Below are 21,879 nucleotides of genomic sequence, written 5' to 3'. Positions count from 1 at the left end.
CTTAGGCTCCGAAACAGGTTATTAGTGGGGAAGGAACAGGGAGGAAATGGGCAGAGGGTACTGAATGATGACTGAATAACTGGTGGTATGTGTGGCATGATATATGCAACTGCACAGGTAGAAAATGTACTCTTAGAACCTTTACAGTGTTGTAAACTAATGCCACCTCAATGAAAAGAAAAAAAGAATAAATCTTGTTTTTAAAAGGAAAAAAAAAAAAAAACAACGGGCAGTTGAGCGCAGCACTGTGAAGCTGTCTGCAGCCTCTGCAGTGCGGGTTTGATTTCTGGCTACCCAGGGAGATACCCACATGGTGCAACAGACCTCTCCTGTCGTGCCCGCTGCTCCCCTCAGCAGTGTATTTCAGTACGTCTGCCTGTTCTGCCCCCCACTGGGTCTCTGGTCAGTCCTCTCACTCTCCCATGCATCTGGCCTGTACCCTGGTTCTTGTATGCATGAATAAATAATCTTAAAAAAAAAATTCTCTTCAAAAAAAAAAAAAAGAATAAAACTTTCCTGTCTTCTTAAAAAGAAAAAGTGTATGGTGTGCAACTAAGCTTATAGCCACTATCAAGTGCTAAGATGACACTCTGGAATTTTGCAAACTGTTGGTTGAACCTCTGACAGCCTGAAATTATTGAAATGGCAATATTAAACCACAGAAATTACTTTTTTGTTTTATCTGAAGAGTCAGTTTACCAGCACACCAAATTCAAGTGTTCCACTCTGTCTTCTATTTTCCCAGTCATTTCTCCTTGTCATACCCCTGATTAGAAGGACTGGCTGGATGCCTTTTCTTTGCCTGTCCTACTGGAAAGGAAAAGTTAGCGCAGGGCTCTAGAAACAACACCATCTATAGGAGTCACACGGAACACACCCACCCTCTTCTCCACACCTAAAGGCTCATCATCCCATTTGCAGAAAAAGCACCTGAACTAATGACATTTTGCTTTCTATTCTCACTGACATCAAGTCAGAGGCTCTCAGTACCCATCTCCAAATGTTTATCCCATCCCATTAGACTAGCCTTCCCCTCTTCTAGTCTGTCACCCACCCTACCCAATCCTGGAAATCCATCATGTTGCCCTCTAGAATGCACTGGCTCTGAGTGTTCTCCCATCACCTTCTTGTCCTAACCTAAGTCTGAGTCTTCCCAGAGGGTAAAGATGGTCCTACCTGTTCTTTCTAATGCCAAAATCACTGTGCCTGGAAGATACCCACTTTGCTTCTCAGTGATTTTCCCTTACCAGTCTGCCTTCCTGCTCCCTAAAATTTTCCAGCTTTAACTCTAACATCACTGGCCCATACACCTGCTATCCCCACTACTGCTACTGTCTATAAGACCCCAGTTACTCCTGCTCAGAGATCAAAGACTTTACTTGCTCCTTTACAGTCATTCTTCCTTCTTTGTTTTTGGTTATACTAACATGACCCTTCCAATGGTCTCATTTCTGTGAATTCCTCTGCTCTAATGATCTTTGCCTCTACCTGTCCTCAGCCATTCACCGTCATGTCAATACCCCAGACCTCTTTGTTGCTAATAATGGCAAGTCTTCATCAACTTATTCTAAAGGGTCCCTCTCCTCCTTCTAGCAACCTCCTCCTAAGCTTTCTACCTTATTCCCTTTAGTATCTGGCTCAAATACTCTTTTGATCCCACTAGGACCTTACTGCCCGTTGATCCTATATTCTTTTCATTCTCCCTCACTTCTTTTTTTTTTTTTTTTTATTTAAAGGGCAGGTTCATTAGGAAAAGGGACAGAAAAGTAAAGTACACTTGCATAGACACAAGCAGGCAGGAAGAGTGCCCCAGAAGGGACAGGTTTGCTAAGAGAGGCCTGCATGGTTGCAGGCAGGCAACCCTGACAGGGCATGGGCAGGCAGGAAGCTGCTGCCCTGCAGAGGGGGAGAGCTGGTGAAAAGAGGCACCTGGATAGTCACAGTTGGGCAGTGAGTGAGATTGCTGCCCTCCCTCACTTCTTATACCGATATTCCAACTTTCCTAAGGAGGTTAAATTCCAAGGTCCAACCTTATAATCATTTGTCCTGAACCATGCCCTTTTCCGTATTTTACTAGTCTGGCTAAAGCACACACTGATTAAATGCAACTCTTCTTTGACATTCTACCTGTCTTTATATGCTGAATGTGTTTGGAACAAAGATAAAAGCTTTCCTGACTGATCTTGGTTTGAATTCATTTAAATTCAAGACCCTGTGGGCAGTTAAAATGCTGCTCAGAAGCCAAACATTTCCTTAGCCCATCCACTTCCCCCTCACTCCCCCTCTCTACCCTTCCTTCCTGTTACTCTAAATGCACTATCCTCATACGTGTGAGGCCACAACCAAACTCTTTCATTTACTATGTTCTACTTCCTAACTCAACGATAATTCTGCAATTTTTCCCTCTCTATTTTGCATCAAGTTTCTCTTTATACTGGTTCAACATACAAATATGTTACTGCTTTTATCAATAAAAAAGAAAATGAACAATAAAAATCTTCCTCTCCAGCTATCATTCCAACTTCCTGCTCACCCTGGATTACCCAATCTTGAAGATGGCCCCCAAAATGCACACTGGCATTCATTCTCTTTACATAGTCCTCTCTCACACTGTGTCCATATAATCAACAAAATGCAGAAAAGCCAGAACATGATTTCTAAGGATAGGTCAAAATAGACGTTTGTAGTGGCAGGAATGACACAGTGCAGGTTTTCTATGATCCAGCAGACCGGGTAAAGGAGGAGTCAGAGTCCTCAGTGGCTTTTTGCAGGCTTTTATTGGGATTTACCAAGTACATAGCAGGCAGGGATGCTGGGGGGCCGGGAGGCTGGCAGGCCTCCCAGCCCCCAGCAAGTCTTCACTCTGGGCTCTCCGACCTTCTCTCACATTCTTTCTGATCTTCTCATGGCTCTGCTTCTCTCTTGGCTTCTCTACTCCTCTGCTTCTTTCTTGGCTTTTGCTGCTGCTGGCCTCCCTGTGACACTGCCCTTAAAAGTCCAGTCTCTCAGCCCAGGTGTACCCACTTCAGGTGCCCGCCATCAGGCATTCAGGACCACAGGGTTCCCTCATCTATCCTAATGGCAGGAGGGCAGAAAAGCCTGATACCGTTTACCTACCCTACAACGTTATAATACTATATTAGTAGATAGCGGCTCTATCTCTGGAAGAAGCCAACTGTCATGTTGTAAGGATCTTAACCAACCTACAGAGAAGCCCATGTGGTAGGGAATAGGAATTGGCCTCAGTGTTGTAAGCATCTTGGCAGGAGATCCTGGTATAACACCCCAAATGCGTCCACACCACCAAGCCTTCAGATGATTGCAGTCCTAACCAGTATCTTGAGTAAAACCTCACTCTAAGCACTGACCCAAAAACCACCCATAGAAGCCACTCCTGAATTCCTGACCCACAGAAACTGTGAGATAATAAAATTTGTTGCTTTAAGTCACTGTTTTAGAGTAATGTTTTACACAACAAATAACTGATAAACCCACACTTCACAGAAAAATGCCTCACTAAGTGGCCTTTATTTACTCTCCAATTTCTCTCCCTTCTTCTCCTTCTCAGGCTTTTGTGTTGGTCCCTTCTTGTCTCACCACTCTCTTAATATTAGAATTTCCAGGGTTAAATTCTTAGCCCTCCTTTTCTCACTCGTTTGGTGCTTTCAAAAGTCTCATATTTACATAGTTGCATAGTGGCTTTTAAGGCCCTTTAAGTCTTTCTGATCAAAGTTCCGTCCTAATATCAGAAGCATCACATCACCTGAGCGCTTGCTATCTCTGGACCCACTGAAAACCAACCAAATCAAAATCTAAATTTTAATAAGATCTCTAAATGAGTTTATGCATAATAAAGTTGAAAAACACAGTTTTTGTGATCTGGTACCCCACTCCTCTCTGCTCTCATCACAATGGGCTCCTGCCATTACCTGAGATGGCAGGCTCACTTCCACCGTAGGGCCTATGCCCTTCTGTCTGAAATATTCTTCCCCCAGATATCTAGATATATGAGGCCCTCAAATAACATTGGTATATTCAACTTCATTTCCTTATAACGTTGATGAGGGGACAAAAACTGATTCTCAGTCATGTGTTGTGTCCTGTCTCCGTCTGCGTCAAATCCTGCCAACTTAACGCCATTTGTAGAGGCAAGCGCCCCAGACCAGGCAGTCTCATGGTTCATTTGGGCAAACAGAAAAGAATCTTGGAGCCCTCAATATATCTGACAGGACTTTAATGCTGAAGCAGGGGACTGGCTACACAGGCAGACCAACAGGCAGGGGGGCCGGAAGGCAGGCAGCAATGGAGCCTCCAGTGATCTCTGTGCTCTCGCTAGCTTCTCTCTGGTTTCTCCTTCTCTCCCTCAATCTCCTGCTTCTCAGCTCAGGTGTCTGTATTTATAGATGCACATGCCCAGTGTTCATGCTCCTACATAGTTTTTTACAATAACATGATGTTACATGTGGGAAATGAAACCTGGGAGGAAAACAAAGCCATAGATTGTGGCTGTAGAGGTTAACAGAAGGATGGGTGGGTGGGTGGGGGGGGTGAACGAGGGAAGCCTGAGTTACTCCATTTTCCCTACACAGGACAACTGTATTGTGCAGTCTGACCCCATTCTCCTAATATATGTGTGTGTTTTCTCCAGGTACTCCAGTTTCTTCCACATTCCAAAGATACACACATTATCTGGCACATCTCAATTGTTGCAGTCCAAATGAATGTCAGTGTGCATGCACACACACATGCACACATGTCCTGCAATGAAATGGCATCCCATCCAGGTTAGGTTCCCACCTATCCTGAGCTGCCATGACCCTTGGGATAAGGCATTTGGGATAGGGACTGGGGGTAGGGAGGGAGAGAAGGACAAGGGGAGGAAGAAATATACAAATTATTGTTTAATATTAGAAATGTTTGGGTCTCTATTTAGAAGTCTGACGATGTTTTTGTGACCAGAAATATGCTGGAGGAACTTAACTCTAGTTTGTGTCAATTACCCTATGGTAAAATTGGTTTCCTACATACTTTGTTTTCCTTAAAGTTGCAGTTTGCAAGAAACTATTTACTGAAATGAGGATTTACTGTACCTCCACCAAGACTGCTTTTCTGTAACCATCTTGTAATATCTACTCTGATCATCTTAAAAATTGCAAGCCCCAGGGCTTCCCTGGTGGCACAAGGGGCTAAGTCTCAGCACTATGAAGCTATCAGCAGCCACTGCAGCACGAGCTCAATCCCCAGCTAGAAAGCTAACCCACATGGCACAGCAGACCTCTCCTGTCTTGCCTGCTGCTCCCCACTCTGTCTCTGGTGAATCCTCTCACTCCCCCCCACCTCTGGCCTACACCCCAGCTCCTGTATGCATAAATAAATAAATCTTTAAAAAAAATTGCAAGCCCAACACCACCACTGCCCTCCCAATCTTACAGTTGCCTATTTTTCTTTTATCCATAGTACTTAACAAATTCTAATCTAGATGTTTACTTATTTATCATATATATTGTCTCTCACTATAGTGCAAATGTTTGAAGGCCAAAATTTTTGTTTGCTTTGTTCACTGATGTATCCCAAATCCTAGGAGAGAAGCTGGACACAGCAGGTACTTAATAAATGTTTGTTGTGGCTGTTTTTAAAATGTATTTAGTCTTCAATAGTTTCCTCAAGGACTTGGCAATCAAGTCTATGACTCAGGTACTACTGAAATCACTTCCTACACTCACAGATTTATTCATGCCTATCAATCTCTCTCCCTGTGCCAATCTGGAATCTATTCAGTATACTTGAGAACATCCATCTACCTTTGATTATTCTTTAACCAAATCTTTCAACATGCTGCCCCTGCCTCCCTGTGATTTTTTAAAGGTAATTTACAAGCAAAACTTTTCTGGTACCTTCAGATTTCTCATTTGCTAAATATGTTTATTCCTCCTCTCTACTTTTAACCAAATGTGACTACAGAGCATCTGGATTGTGACCAGCTCAAACTGAGAAGTGTTAAAAGTATAAATTACACACAAGATTTGACAAATCTAGTATGAATAAACGTTATTAAATAGTTCATCAACAATTTCAAATCTGATTATATGTTGACAACAATATTTTAGTTCTACTGGAGTAAGATAAATTATGAAAACTGATTTCATTTTTTTTTTACTTTTTAATGTAACTCTAAAATTATTTAATTACATAAGTGATTCATATTATATTTCTATTGGATGGTGCTATTCTAAATCAGTTCCAAATAAAATGTCTCCTTCCTCCCTGGAAGAAATCCTGTCCCTAGTTTTTGTATTAATAAGCAGGAGTCTGGGAAAGGAGGTGGGAGAATTGTATTAAAAACAGGAGCTACCCTCCTCTGTCTCTGGTGAATCCTCTCACTCTCCTGCGCCTCTGGCCTGTACCCCAGCTCTTATATAAAAAAAAATTAAAACAGGAGCTAAATAAAATCTCTGTAATGCTTCTGAAATTATCACTTTTATCTTCACATGAAGCTAAAAATTGTTATTTTTCACGTATAATAGGGTATATTTGAAAAACATTAACATAGTATCTAAAATTTCATCAAACTATAACTTAATGATCTGCGCACTTTTCTCAGTGAGCCATATTTGATAAAACATTTTAAAATATAATGTTGGGTCTCCCCTGGTGGCGCAGAGGTTGAGTGCCGGGCTGCAAAGCTGCCACAGCCTCTGCAGCGCCGGTTGGATCCCCAGCCACCGGCAAGGGTCCCACATGGCACGCAGACCTCTCCTGCCGTGCCCGCTGCTCCCCTCAGCAGTGTATTTCATCAGTCTGTCTGTTCTGTTCCCCGCTCGGGCTCTGGTGAATTCTCTCACCATCCCGTGCTTCTGACTGTACCCAGTGCTTGTATAAATAAATAAATAAATCTTTAAAAAATAAAAAATAAAATAAAATATAATGTTAACAACATATAAATTAATTTTATCCAAGCCAAATGATTTCTGTGTTTAAGGAAAAAGAAGGCTCTTGCTTTTGCTTGTTTCCTAAAATGTTAAGAGTGAAATAAAAGCCCTTTCCCCCTTCATTTCCTGCCTTAAATAGTAACAGTTCAGTAACAGATCATTTAAATACTACTCCTTCTCATAGGAATCTCCTTAGCAACCTTTTACAACTTGTCTTGGGTTGTAGAATTCACCCAATCTCCCATTTTTAAAAGGGCTTGTGTTCCTTTCAGAACAAAGAAATTTAAAACAGAAAACTTAACAAGCTCTTTGAATAGATACTTTAAGGAAGTTCAAAATCCTTTTAAGTCTTTTGCCAGCTCCTGTCCTCCAAGCATTCTGCTTTTTTCCTATCCAAGGTAAAGTCTCATTTGGTAATCATGACCTCCGTAAAAACAACAGTGGTCACTTTTAACAAACCCAACAGTCATTATTAAAGGCCATACATACTGATCCATATAATGAGACCCAGGTCCATTTCACAAATACAGATTGTTTATCTAGTTTTAATTAATTTATTAAATTTCTTTCTAGTGTAAGTCATAGAAAATAAACATAACTGAAAATAACAACGAAAGTGCTCATCTTTCCTTTTTGTTGTAGACCTGAGTGGTTGCTACTGAAATGGGCAAGTTCATGAATCCTGGGAAGGTGAGGCTGGTCGGACACTACTCAGGATGCAAAGTGGTCACTGTGACCAATTTTTACATCGTTGTTCATTTCTGTACAATGTTTGCTTTCTCTTCTTAGAAAGAGAAATCCCCATAAAATACCCACCCACCAACTCATCCATGAACTGTCACCATAGTCTCTTGTGTTCTTCCCTCCCCTGTTTTGAACCCTCTCCCTCCTGTACAGAACATCTGAGTTATAGTGCTTTTTTATTTTTTATTTTTTATTATTATTATTTTTCTGATCCCTATTTTGTTCCCCTATATTCCTCCTATAAGTGAAACCATCTGTTTTTCTTTTTCCTTCTGACTTATTTCACTGAGCATAATCCCTTCCAGTCCCATCCATGTTGCTGCAAATGGCATATCTTTTTTGATTGCTGAGTAGTATTCCACTGTGTATATAAACCACATCTTCTTGACCCAGTCATCTGTTTTGGGGCATTGAGGTTGTTTCCATATCACAGCTACTGAAAATAGTGCTACAATAAACATAGAGGTGCAGGTATCCTTTCAAATGAATGTTTTTTTGTGTCCTTTGGACCAATCTTGATGTAACAAATTTCTTTGTTATACCAGCCATGCTCTGGTGGTTGGAACTGATCCTCACAAAGTGACAACTGCCATGAGCAAAAAGAAAATCTCCAGAAGGTCAAAGATCAAGTCTTGTTAAAATCTAACTACAATCACCTTATACCCTCAAGGTACTCTGTGGATATCCCCTTCAACCCAAGTCCAACATCAAGTTCAAGAAGATACAGAAAACCGGCAAGACCAAATGGTTCTTTCAGAAGCTAGGATTTTAGATCTGTTTTATTTCAGTCATTGAAAATACAAAAAAAAAAAAAAAAGTCACAAGTAATGATTGGATTGTTCCTATTCATTACCTTGTTATTAACTATCTAATTATTGATATATTAATTATATGGAAGAAAAAAATGAAATTCCTAGTTTAATACACCAACACTTGGATAAATCACAGTTCAAAGAAATAGGTACAGTTGCCTGCAAAGAGGGAATATCTACATGTAAAGCATATACCAAATCATTGCCAGCCCCTATAGTCCTTTGTTTTATGCCATACCCAGAAAGGTATCTTTGGATCCTATCTTTTCTTTCTGGACTAACAGTGAAATATGCCCAAGAATTGTTTTTATTTATTTTAATAAAGGCAATACTCTAAGAACATGAAAATTCTGATGACAACACTGTGTTCCCTATGCCTACCTGGGAAGTGCTATAAAAATGGCAAGTGCTAAAAAAATGATAGCTGAATTAAAGACAATTTTTACATTTTCACCTAGAATTCCTATTCTTTCTCATAACTCTTTTCATTTTCCTGAGATCTATTTACCCAGAAGAACTTACTCCCAGATAATAAATTCAAACCACAAGATAAGGTGCTCATTAATTATACACAAATGAAGACCACAATCCATAAAACTGTCATATGAATGTTCTGTTGCTGAAAAAAATCAGCAGTTATGTCAGATAAAACCTCTATGAACAAACAGTCGGAGTGCAACATGTATTATCAGTTATCAACTCCTAGTATGAAAGTCATCTCATACCTTTTAAGTTTATATTCTGGAAAGTAATCTAACAATAAAGTTGATATTCTAAGTAAAAAATGATCCGAAGGGGAAACAAAGCTTAGTTAAAATGGGTGAAATTAAAGTTTGTTTCAACACACAAAAAAATTCATTTCTATTTGAAATATAAATTATAGAAACATACTAAGTATATGTTTCATCATTCATATAAACAGTTTCATAAAATAGTTTTGAAATTAATTAGTTTGAAGGGATTACTCTACTATCTGACTCCGAGTTCCATTAAAACAATTTTAAAAGAGAAATAGCAAGAAAATGAAGCAAAAGACATCAAAATTGGAAATGAAAAAGTAAAGGTATCTCTAGGCACAGATGACATGATCTTCTATATAGAAAATCCTAGGGAATTACTGAAAAACTATTAAAAATAAATGAATTCAGCAAGGGTGCAGGATATAAAATCATTATACATTATCAATTGTGTGTCTAAGTACCTGAAATAAACAACTTGAAAATGAAATTTAAAAGGTCCATTTATAATGAGATCAAAAAGAATAAAATAATTTTTATCTTGCTGAGTATTCCCTTAACTAATGATAAATTATAAATTTATAACTAGTTTTATATACATACAAACATATAAATTTATAACTTTATAAACTTATTTATATGTAAGTTTATAAAGTTATAAAGTTTATAAAATTTACAGTTATAAATTTTACAAGTTTTGTCTTTACCTTTATACTAGCAAAACAGGGGAGTTCAACATGTACAGTAATGTACAAGTGATAATCTACTCTACTACCTAGTATACACCTCTATTATATTTACCTTTGCCAGTGAAATTTATACTTCATGTTTTCTTGTAACTCATTAGCACCCTATCTTTTTAGCTTAAATAAATGATTTTGATTTTTTTTTAATATGGTCAGTTTAATGGTCTAATTTTCTAATCAAAAGAATGGAAGCTGACTGAGTAAAAATAAGAAAGCAAAACCCATGTTTTTATACATTTAATTATAAGAGACTCACCTCAGACTAAGGACACACGCAGACTGAAAGTGAAAGAGCAGAAAAAGATAATCTATGTAAATAAAAACTAAAAGAAAATAACACAGAACAAAACAGACTTCAAAGCAAAGACTCAAATAGAGACAAAGAAGGGCATTACAATGATAGAGAGGTTAATCTAGCAAAAGGACATAACATTTGTAAATATGCATACATTCAAAATAGTAGCACCTAAATATATACGGCAATATTAACCTAAAGAGAGAAATAGACCATTAAATAATAGAAGAATTTAGTATTCCACCTATGTCAATAAATAAATCCAGACAGAAAATTCATTGAGAAAACATCAATCTTAAATGACAAATTAGACCAGATACACTAACAAATATCTACAAGCCATTCCACCCAACAGCAAGAATACACATTCTTTGTAAGCACACATGGAATATTCTGCACGATATATGTCAGGCCACGAAACAAGTCCTAATAAATTTAAGAAGACAGGAATGATTAAGCATTTTTTAATACAATAATATAAAACTAGAAGTCAAGTACATGAAGAAAACTGGTAAATTCACAAATACAAGGAGACTAAACATCATGCTACTGAATAAACATGAGGTCAAGAATAAAAAAAAAAAAAATAAGAAATACCTTGAGACAAATGGAAATACCAAAACTTACAGGTTGCAGCACAGAGGGAAGTTCATAGATAAATGCCCATTCTAAGTAACAAGAAAATCTCAAATAAACAACTTGAAGAAACTAGAAAAATAATGAAGGTCAAAGTTAGTAGGAGGAAGGAAGTAACAAAGATCAGAGTGGACATAAATAAACATAAAGTTAAAAGACAAGAAATGGAAATGACCTAAATGTCTATTGATGGATGAATGTATAAAGAAAATCTCTTAGACATAAAGACACTTGCAAACATACATGAATATTATTCAGTCACAAAAAGAGATCAATTCTTGCCATTTGCAACAACATAGATGGATATTGAAGATTTAAGGCTAAGTAAAATAACTAACGCAGAAGAAGATGAATACCATATGACCTCACTTTTATGTAGAAATAAAAAGAAAAACAAGCCCATGAATAAAGAAAACAGACTAGCTGTCACCAGCAGCATGAAGTGGGAGTCGGCAAAATGGATTAAGGGGGTCAAAAGGAACAAACCTCCAGTTATAAAATAAATAAATCATGAGGATGTAATATAAAATTAATACTAATGCATATTTAAAAGTTGCTGAGTGTAAACATTAACAGATCTCATCAAAGAAAAAAAATTGTAACTGTACGATGATGGATACTACCTAGACTTAAAATAATGATAATTTTATAATATACACGTATATATAAACATCAAATCATTATGTTGTACTTCTGAAACTAATATATATCAATTTAAAAAGTTATACCTCAGGAAGGTGAAATATTTTTCATTCTAGCCAAAAGAAAATACACCTTCATTGTGTCTTTACCAACACTGAGTGTTATAATAAAAGCAAATTTTTGCCAAAAATAAAATACTAAGAACAAGCTTAACAAAAGTATATACTCTGAAAACTACAAAACATTGCTGAAAACAATAAAGAGCTACCTAAATAAGGAAAAACAGATTGGGTGGGCCTCAACCTATGAAGCAATCCACAGCCACTGCAGCATCAATTCAATCCCTGGCCAGGGAGCTACCCACATGGCGCAGCAGACCTCTCCTGACTCATCTGCTGCTCCCCTGGGCAGTGTATTTCAGTCAATCTGTCTGTTCTGTTCCCCACTCTGTCTCTGGTGAATCTTCTCACCACCCCCCATACCTCTGGACTGTACCCCAGTTCTTGTATGCATAAATAAATAAATCTTTAAAAAAAAAGAAAAGAAAAACAGATTGGGGGCTTAGTACTCTAAAGTGAAGCAGCATATAACATTCAAAACATCTATACATTCAATCTGTTAGAATCCCAGGAGGGCTTCTTTGTAGAACTGACAAATTGATTCTAAAATTTAAATGGAAAAACAAGAGACCCAGAAGAGTCAATACAATCTTGAAAAAGAGTAACAAAGTTGGGAGAAACACTTCCCAATTTCAAAACTTATGACAAGGCAAAAGTAATCAAGAGAGCATGGCACTGGCATAACAGGCTAGAACTGACAGACCAGAAATAAACCCAAACACCAATAAACAACTGTTTTCAACAAAGGTGCCAAGACCATTCAACTTGGAAAAAATCTCTTCAAGAAATGGTGCTGGGACAATTGCACAATTACAGGCAAAGAATGATTCTGGGCCCTTACTTAGTACATACCACATATAAAAATTAATTGAAAATAAAGCAAAGACCAAGTGTAAAAATTTAAACTATAAAATTGTTAAAAGAAACATAGAGGTAAAAGTTCAAGACTTTGTATTTAGCAATGGATTCTTAGAAATGATTCTAAGCAAGAGAAAAAAATGCAGGAAAAAATACATTCATCAAAATTAAAAATGTTTACACTTCAAAAAACAACATCATCAAGAAAATTAAATCTAGAGAATGGGAGAAAATACTTGCAAATCATATATTAAGGGACTTGCATTCAGAATACATAAAGAACTTTTACAACTCAATAATGATATGATAAATAACCCAACTGAAAATTGAGAAAAGGATCCAAACACACATTTTTACAAAAATGTTCAATGGCCAATAAAGCACATGAAAACATGGTCAGCATCATAAATTATGAAACACAGATCAAAACCATAAGAAAATGCCATTTCACAATCACCAAAATAGCTAGAATCAGAGCATCAGATAAAATGTGTTGGCATGGTTGTGGAGAATCTTCATATACTACTGGTGGTAGTGTCAAATGATCAAACTACCTTGGCAAATGGTCTAGAAGTTCCTCTAAAGTTAAAACATGAAGTTTTCCATTGATTCAATAATTTTATTTCTAGGCATACACTCAGGAGAAACGAAAATGTATGTGCACACAAAACCTTGTACAGGAATGTGTATTAGCAACATTGTCCATAATAACCAAAAGGCGAAACAATTAAAATGTCCATCAAGTGGTAAATAGGTAAACAAAATATGGTATATCCATACAGATGAATATTCAACAATAAAAAGGAATGACATACTGATATATGCTATAACATCAATGAACCTTAAAAACACTTATTCTAAGTGAAAATCAATCACAAAAGAGCAAATATTGTAAGATTCATTTATATGTAATGTCCAAAATAGGCAAATATATAGACAGAAAGTTAACTAGTGGTTGTTGGGGGTGGTGGTAGGATAGTGGGGGAATGAGATGATAGTTTAAGATGAATTCCTTTCAAAGGCGACAAAAATATTCTAAAATTGATTGCAGTGATTGTTGTACAAATCTGTGAACATACCAATAACCAATGAATAGCACACCTTAAATGGGTGACCTACATGGTGAATTGCATCTTGATAAAGTTCTTTAAAAAATGATTAAGAAACACCATCATTAAAAGAAATTATATAATTACCACAACACCAAGCAAATCACTAAGTTTTATTGGTAATAGGATTTTTTAAGCTGTACTTTACATTATCTGCCAACTACATAAAATCTCTACCAAACTGAGGGAAGACATCAAGAAACATCATATTGAACAGCAGAAGCTCTCCTAATCAGCCTCTACCCAGCTACTTATCCACTTCTCCAAGCCCTCTACAGATCACACTAATCTCCCATAGCTACTATGAGGCACAAGCAAGTTAGCTACAATTTAGGTCACCACTGCATTTCTGCCACTACCAGCTGAGCCACGGGCTTGCCACAGATCAGCTGGATTTATTCCCAAATCTATCTATAATCTACATATGTATGTAAAGACAATTAAAGACAATCTATAATCTACGTATGAATATAAAGTGTATAAAATGATGGGAAATGAAAACATGAAGAATATAAGGATGCAAGAAAAGTCTAAAAAAGAAAATAAGAATATAGCAAATATACATATCAGACATCATACATATCAAAGAACAGTAACTCTAGGAAATTGTAATCTGAAACAAAGCAAGAAGGGAGAGGAAAAACGAGGGGGGTGGAAGGAGGGAGAAATGAATTTCAAATGTGCCAAGTAATACCATAATGCTCCCAGTCAACATCTGATGATACATAAAATCTAATTGGAGATTATCTATTATCACACCATTAATACCTGACACTCAGATTCTACTAATATTGATACCCACAAGAAACAATTCAAAGATAGAATTTACTCTAAGGATACACACAAGCCAATTTCCAGGCCATGTAAGTTAACGTCAACCAAATGGCCATGTAAATTCAGTCATGTTTGGAGCCTTAGATCCAAGAAAACAGGAGCAGAAAGTGAGCATTCTTCCTGTTCCTTAGTTAACTCACCAAGGGAAAAAAAATGTTGTTCTTATCAGCAGTTAATGGAACTTACTCTTTCAATTATTTTATAGAAGACATATGATCATTTTAACTTGTCTTGCAATTTCAATTGTAACCCTTAAATTATGTTTTAAGATGGGATAAAATCTTCCACTAACAGAACAGACCCAACAGTTAATTGCCTTTTTGTTTCTGAAGTTATAACCTTCAGTTTCGGCGATTCGGTTTGGTATCAAATACTATATTCACAATCATATAAAACAGGATCATCATGAAGCTAAAGTTGTGCACTAATACAAATATTTTTGTAAAAAATTAGTTCTATGTTAGATTTTTTGAATCATTTCTGAAATTAAGGTTTATCAAATGTCAATTAAAAGAGTAATTACCCATCCAATTATTACTATGAGCCAGAGATGAAATCAATCCAGTGGGCTAGTTCAGCTAGAGACAAATGGATTTTTTTAATGTTATACTCTGCATTAAAGCATGGTTTATCCTAGGCTGCACAGGGCACAAAAAATTTTCATGCAGTTCAGTTTAGGTCAAAACCTATATATACCCAAGATAGGATAAGTCCAAGATCTAACTCTGATGTACTTCTTTGCTCATCTCAAGATATTTCGGTTCCCCCACATGCAGACTAATTCAATATCTGATTTCCTAGGAAGTTAAATATATACAACAATTCTTCAATTGAATCAGAGCACTTCACAAATTACTATACTACAGAACCAAGTACTTACTTAACTTATCGAGTCAAAGGTTTATGGACTGAGTGACTGAAATAGTTAGAGGTAGGAGGTATATATAGAATAAGAGACACTCGGCCATTTCACACTCCTAAATGAGGCAGTAAATAATTGTTGGCATTGTGCGGGTGCCTTATACTGAAGACCGAGGCTGAATAAAGACAGTGAAAGGTAAAATAAGCAGTTCTGCAACAAATTGCTTGTTTACTTAACATCTCTATACTTCAGCTCTAATCTTGAAAGTGCAAATAATAACAGTATCCAGTTCATGAATTTGTTGTGAGGATTAAATCAGTTAATGTCTCTAACAGTACTCAGATATAGTAAGTTCTAGGTATTTTTTTTTTAATGTATGTGGGAATGAAACAGAATATGAACAATTAATATGAACTTTATTTCTAAGAAGTGAACATGAATCTTTGTTATTAGTTTCCCTCAGAAAAGCTTATATTTTTGTGGTATCCTATATTTTCAAAACTAGCTTAATCAAGATTAAAGTACTGACAAAGTTAATTTAACTTTATGTAATACTTGAACCTACTCCACTTAAAATATAGCTAATCTACCAAGGGGAACAACATGTTTGTTCTAGTTATTCATTTAACCTTCTTTACTGCTAAAGAGAAAGGGCCTCTGCATGCTTCATAATTAGCAGTGGTTAATAGAAGACAGGAATGTGATGAAATTGGGAAAGCTAAAACCAAGAAGGAAAAATTCCCTAACAAAACATTAAAAATTCAAATCCTTTACTGTTTTAATATTTTCAAATTCTCAGCAATTGTTTTCAAATATAAAGGCACAACTCACAAAGTATTTAAATAATGGGTATAGAAAAAACTTGTAGAGTGGGGTGAAAGTTCCCCCTAAGCTGTGGGTCAGAGTTGTTTCTTTGACAGGCAATCACCCATAAGTACAGGTCAGTCGTTCAAAGATTATAAATGATCAGTCTGAGCTATGAGCCCATACTGGAAGAAGTGTGGGGAACGCGCTGTTTAAATTAAATGCCCTTTTCAAAATGTAAAAATGTAAAAAAATGTAAAAAAATGTAAAGTGGCAGGATACAAAATCAATGCACAAAAATCAGTAGCCTTCCCATACACAAACATTAAATCTGAAGAAGAAGAAATCAAGAAAACCATTCCTTTTATTATTGAAACAAAAAAAATCAAATACTTGGGAATAAACCTAACAAAAGTAGTAAAGGACCTATACAAAGAAAACTATAAAAATCTGTTGAAAGAAATAGAAGAAGACACAAAGAAATGGAAAGACATCCCCTGCTCATGGATCGGAAGAATTACCATTATCAAAATGGCCATCCTACCAAAAGCAATCTCCAGATTCAATGCTATTCCAATTAAAATTTCAATGTCATTCTTCAAAGAAGTAGAAAAAATATTGATGAAATTCATATGGAGCTACCAAAAACCCCGAATAGCCAAAACCCTCCTGAAAAAAAAAGAAGGGACTGGAGGCATCACTCTCCCAGATTTCAAACTATACTACAAAGCCATAATAATCAAAACTGCATGGCATTGGAGCCAGAAGAGCCATACTGACCAATGGAACCGAATAGAAAACCCAGAAATAAACCCACAGATTTATGGTCAACTAACCTTTGACAAAGGAGCAAAGAATATGCACTGGAGCAAAGTTTGTTCAATAAATGGTGCCAGGAAAACTGGGTCGCTACATGCAAAAGGATGAAGCTTGGCCACTACCTCACACCATGCACAAAAACCAACTCAAAATGGATTAAAGAACTAGACCTAAGACCTGAAACCATAAAATATATAGAAGGAAATATAGGCAAAACACTACATGACATGCACCTCAAAGACATCTTTACAGACATATCACCCAAAGTAGTGATAGTGAAGGTAAAGATAAACAGCTGGGACTACATCAAATGAAAGAGCTTCTGCACAGCAAAAGAGACAATAACCAAAACAAAGAGAAATCCTGTGGGTCTGCTACTCCTAGGCAGCCTATTTAGCCACCATTTTGTCACCTAAACAAGGTCAAAGTGGTCCGGCCAGTTAGAACAGGAGCCCAACACTTCAGCCCTTCAAATCAAACAAGACCACAAAACTGGATCACACTGAGAAGGTTATGCATCACAAGTTATGTCCAGAATGCCTGGGGGGCTGAGGACCAATGCAGAACATGTGCATCAGAAAGTATGTCCAGAATGCCCAGGGGGCTGAGGAAGGATGCATAACAAATACTCCCAACTTATACATCACTAGGTATTACCGGGAATGCCTGTGGGGCCCGAGGACCGATGTATGACAAGGGACCCCAGAAGCTGATCAGTGGAGCACCTTGTTGATAAGATTAGAACCATGGCTGGGGATTAGGGTGTATCATCAAGTAAATCAGAAGTGCCTGGAGGGCAGACTCACAATCCCTAATCTTCTACAACCTTCTCCTTTCTTTAATCTCCTTAATCTCCTTACAATCAATTATGTGTGTCAATAAAAGGGCCAGGATCTTGCTCTTCAGCAGCATACTGCATTATGTAGCCTGCTCCATGACTCCCGTTTGTCAGTATGGTGTTGTCCGACGCAACAAAACCCCACCGACTGGGAGAACATTTTTGCACATAACACTAATGATAAAGGACTGATCACAAAAATCTACAAAGAGCTGATGAGACTGAACAAAAACAAAGAAAATAATCCAGTCAAAAAATGGGCAGAAGAGCTAAAAAGAAACTTCTCCATATGGCCAACAGGCATATGAAAAAACATTCAACATCACTTGTAATCAGGGAAATGCAAATCAAAACTACCATGAGATACCATCTCACACCAATGAGAATGGCACATATTGAAAAAGCTAGCAACAACAAATGTTGGCGAGGATGTGGAGAAAAAGGAACTTTCCTGCACTGCTGGTGGGAGTGCAAACTGGTCCAACCACTCTGGAAAGCTGTGTGGAGATTCCTCAACCTACTAAAGATAGAGCTTCCATATGATCCAGCAATTCCACTCCTAGGTATTTACCCAAAAGACACAGTAATTCCAAAGAGCACCTGCACCCCTATGTTTATAGCAGCACTATTTACAATAGCTAATCTTTGGAAACAACCCAAATGCCCAAAAATACATGACTGGATCAAGAAGATGTGGTACATATACACAATGGAATTTTACTCAGCAATCAAAAAAGATAAACACATGCCGTTTGCAGCAACATGGATGGAGCTGAAGGGATCATGCTCAGCAAAATAAGTCAGAAAGAAAAAGAAAAATACCAGATGGTCTCACTCATAGCAGGAATTTAGAAAACCTAAATAAGGGACCAGGAAAAAGAATAACTATGAGAAAGAAAAAATCAAAATCAACAAACAACTATGAACCAGAGACACACTATGGGGGGGGGATGGTGAGAAAGAAGGGATTGGGGTCAAAATAAGGGGGTTGCTATTGTATGGGGAACATAAAAATAAAATTTAAAAATTTTTTTCAGTGGAAATATGGTAAAATACTCAATTTTAAGGAATATTAAGCTAATATTGAGGTACAAAGTCACATAAAAGTTAATTACTGACTATGTATGGCTTCCTTGCTTTCCTAAACCTCATAATACTACTTGCTTTCTAAGAAAATAAGAAAAGCATTAAAAAGCAAATTTAAGTAAATTAGAAAATAATTCATAGCTGGATTTTATGTACTATAAAAACTATTGCATTTAAACCAGTTGAACACTTAGAGTTATATAGTTCAATTTAATGTCTCGATGAGGGTCCTGAAGTCCCTAAAAGATAAAGAGGTTCTGTTTTCCCTAGTAGTCCCTGAGGCTCCTAGTGGGTCTATGATACTTGCTTGAAAGACTTTTTCCTTCCTAGGATATCACATAGGTCTCATATGAACAACACACTACTACAGTCATCAAGTCAGGATTTACACTTAAAGTTCCTCATTCACAATCCATCTCTGGGTGAGTAGTTGAGGCAAGAAATGAGAAGGAAAGGATAGAGTGGGGATTTGAGTCCAGGAACAACCATCTTCTCTCCCTCCCCTCAGGACACACACGCACACACACATGCATTCATACACACACACGCACACACACACCCCTTGCAAATCAAAGAAAAGGCCTGGGCAGGCTTTACTATGTGGAACAAGCCACTTGCTGTATTCCACCTCACCAGGATCCTTCTCACTTCTACTCATCTGCACAACTGGTTAGCAGCCCTTCTCTTAGTCTGGACACAATACCAGCAACAGCTTGATAGTATTTTTCACTTAAAAAGGTCCGGGAATCTCTTCTCAATAGAAAATCAATTAAAGGACAAAAGACTCACAAGCAACCACCAATCTGATGCAGTAAAACCTCATTCTCAGGAATGACCCTGTCTTCTGGTTGACCACAAAAAGGCTGGCTTAAATCCACACATCACAGATTTCCTCAACTTCCCACTGTCTATCTCATGGCTGTTGTTTTTATTCCTCAGTCCCTAATTCTGTTTCTTAGGAAGAAATACTTCTGTTCTCTGTGCCCCCAAGTTTTAGTTTTAAACAATCCTTTTACATATTAAAAAAACAAAAATCACTGAGTTTCCAAGGAGCTTTTGTTTATGTTGGCTATAATCTCTCAATATTTGTTGTATTAGAAATTAACTCAAGAAAAGGTTTAATTAAATCACTTAAATTATTCATTTAAAATGACATATTAGGGCCTCCCTGGTGGTGCAGGCAGTTGAGGGCAGCACTGTGAAGCTGTCCGCAGCCTCTGCAGTGCCAGTTCCATCACCACCAGCTGTGGAGATAACTCACATGGTGGGGCAGACCTCTCTGGTCTCGCCCACTACTCCTCTCTGCTCCCCTCAGCAGTGTATTTCAGTCAGTCTGCCTGTTCTCTTCCCTGCTCTGTCTCTGGTGAATACTCTCCTCACCCTCCTGCGCATCTGGCCTGTACCCTGGTTCTTATATAAATAAATAAATCTTTTAAAAAAATAAATAAAATGACATTAATACACGTAGTATTTTCATGGAAAAAAACAATTTAAAAAATTAGTAAGAAGAGTGATACTGTTTTTCAATTTTTGTAATACTCTTGAAGGTGAAACAAGATGGTGCATCTACTCCCATGGTCAGTCTGGTATGACTGTCATAGTCATATAGTCCTGTAGCCTATGAAAACTCCACTGTACACTTCAGAGAAAATGAAAGTCAAGGGCATAGAATGTCTTAGTGTTACTCTGGAAACAGTTTAAACTTGAAAGAATATCAAGGAATTTCCCAGCATCCTCCCAAAGCTGGAAGAGAACCACTGCTGTAGTCAAGCCATCTTCTCTCACAAATCCTACCTCTGATTTCAGGGGTATCCACTCTCTAACTTGGACTCCAATCTCACTCTCTTGGCTCCATTATCACCACCAAATGTACAACCTTCCCTAATCTAAAAAAAAAAAAAAAAAAAAAAAAAAAAAAACCCTTCTACTTAAGTTGTCTCCTCCTCACCTCAAGTCTCCCAACTTCTTGAAGTAGGAAGTAGTTACTATTTATTATTTTATTTACCAAAGTAAAAACAGAATCATAAATTTCCAGTGTCATCCCTAAAACTATACCCTCAACCTATTTATATTTTGTAAGCTAATAATCAGAATGAACTTTTTATTATCTTGTGACTTATTGCCTATTCAAATAGTTAAATGAAAAAAATATTCTCAAGGAAGGTTACACTCTTTCAGTAACCCTTAATTTATTCCAATTCTTTTGGTGGCCTAAGGTGTGGGTCAAAGGAGTAGGATAAGACTCCCAGACAAAGAATGTACTAAACAAAATGTTAAAGCCATGTTGATTTTATACTGACACAGCTTAATAAGACTGAATAATGAGACTTATAGCTATACTTTATATATAAAATCCTCACATCTTATTATCTAAATAATGTTGACAATTCTTGTATCATTTTGATATATATAACTGTAATTTAAAAACATTTTAATATATATTACCTTTAAAATTTCATAACCTGTGATAGTAATAGGGATTACATTAACATTTTATAGTTAAAAAAGCAATTCTAAGAGAAAAATTACTTGCTAAAAATTGCATAATTAGAAGGATGCACATCAGAAACCACAAACAGAATTTCTATTTTCACACTCAAACCATATCATATTATATTAAACAGTGCATCAAAAATTCTTAAAATATAAAAATATTAAGTTCTGGACAATTTTTTAGAGCTATTTTGGAAAAAATCATCACAAATTCCAAAGCTGAATAGAAAATACAGAAGTGAATTCTACAACTTCTGAAAACAAAAAGAACAATTTTCTGCTCCTTTATTAAAATGTAAACAATGTAATGCATTTAAAATTAAATTAAAATTTAAAGCTTACATTTTACTGAAAATTAGCTAGTTTACTAAAATCTACATTAACATGTGATGTCTTAAAAAGTTAGAAAAATAACTTCCCAAATTTTGTATTTAAGCATCGCAATTAACAAAGGAACTAAAAGTTGTAGGATGATACAGCACCTTCTAAAATGCACTAAACATATACAGAATTCAC

General features: G+C 36.7%; 1 protein-coding gene across 3 annotated transcripts in view; it reads right to left on the bottom strand.

Annotated features, from left to right (window-relative positions):
• SPIRE1 (spire type actin nucleation factor 1) overlaps window positions 1-21,879 on the bottom strand; it is a gene marked incomplete at both ends in the record, with an annotated part of 186,405 nt that overhangs the window by 138,157 nt on the left and 26,369 nt on the right. The gene's annotated exons all lie outside the window — the stretch shown is intronic.

This window comes from Talpa europaea, assembly GCF_964194135.1.
Source record: "Talpa europaea genome assembly, chromosome: 13".
Classification (NCBI taxonomy): Eukaryota; Metazoa; Chordata; class Mammalia; order Eulipotyphla; family Talpidae; genus Talpa; species Talpa europaea.
This window is presented reverse-complemented; position numbering and strand designations above follow the sequence as displayed.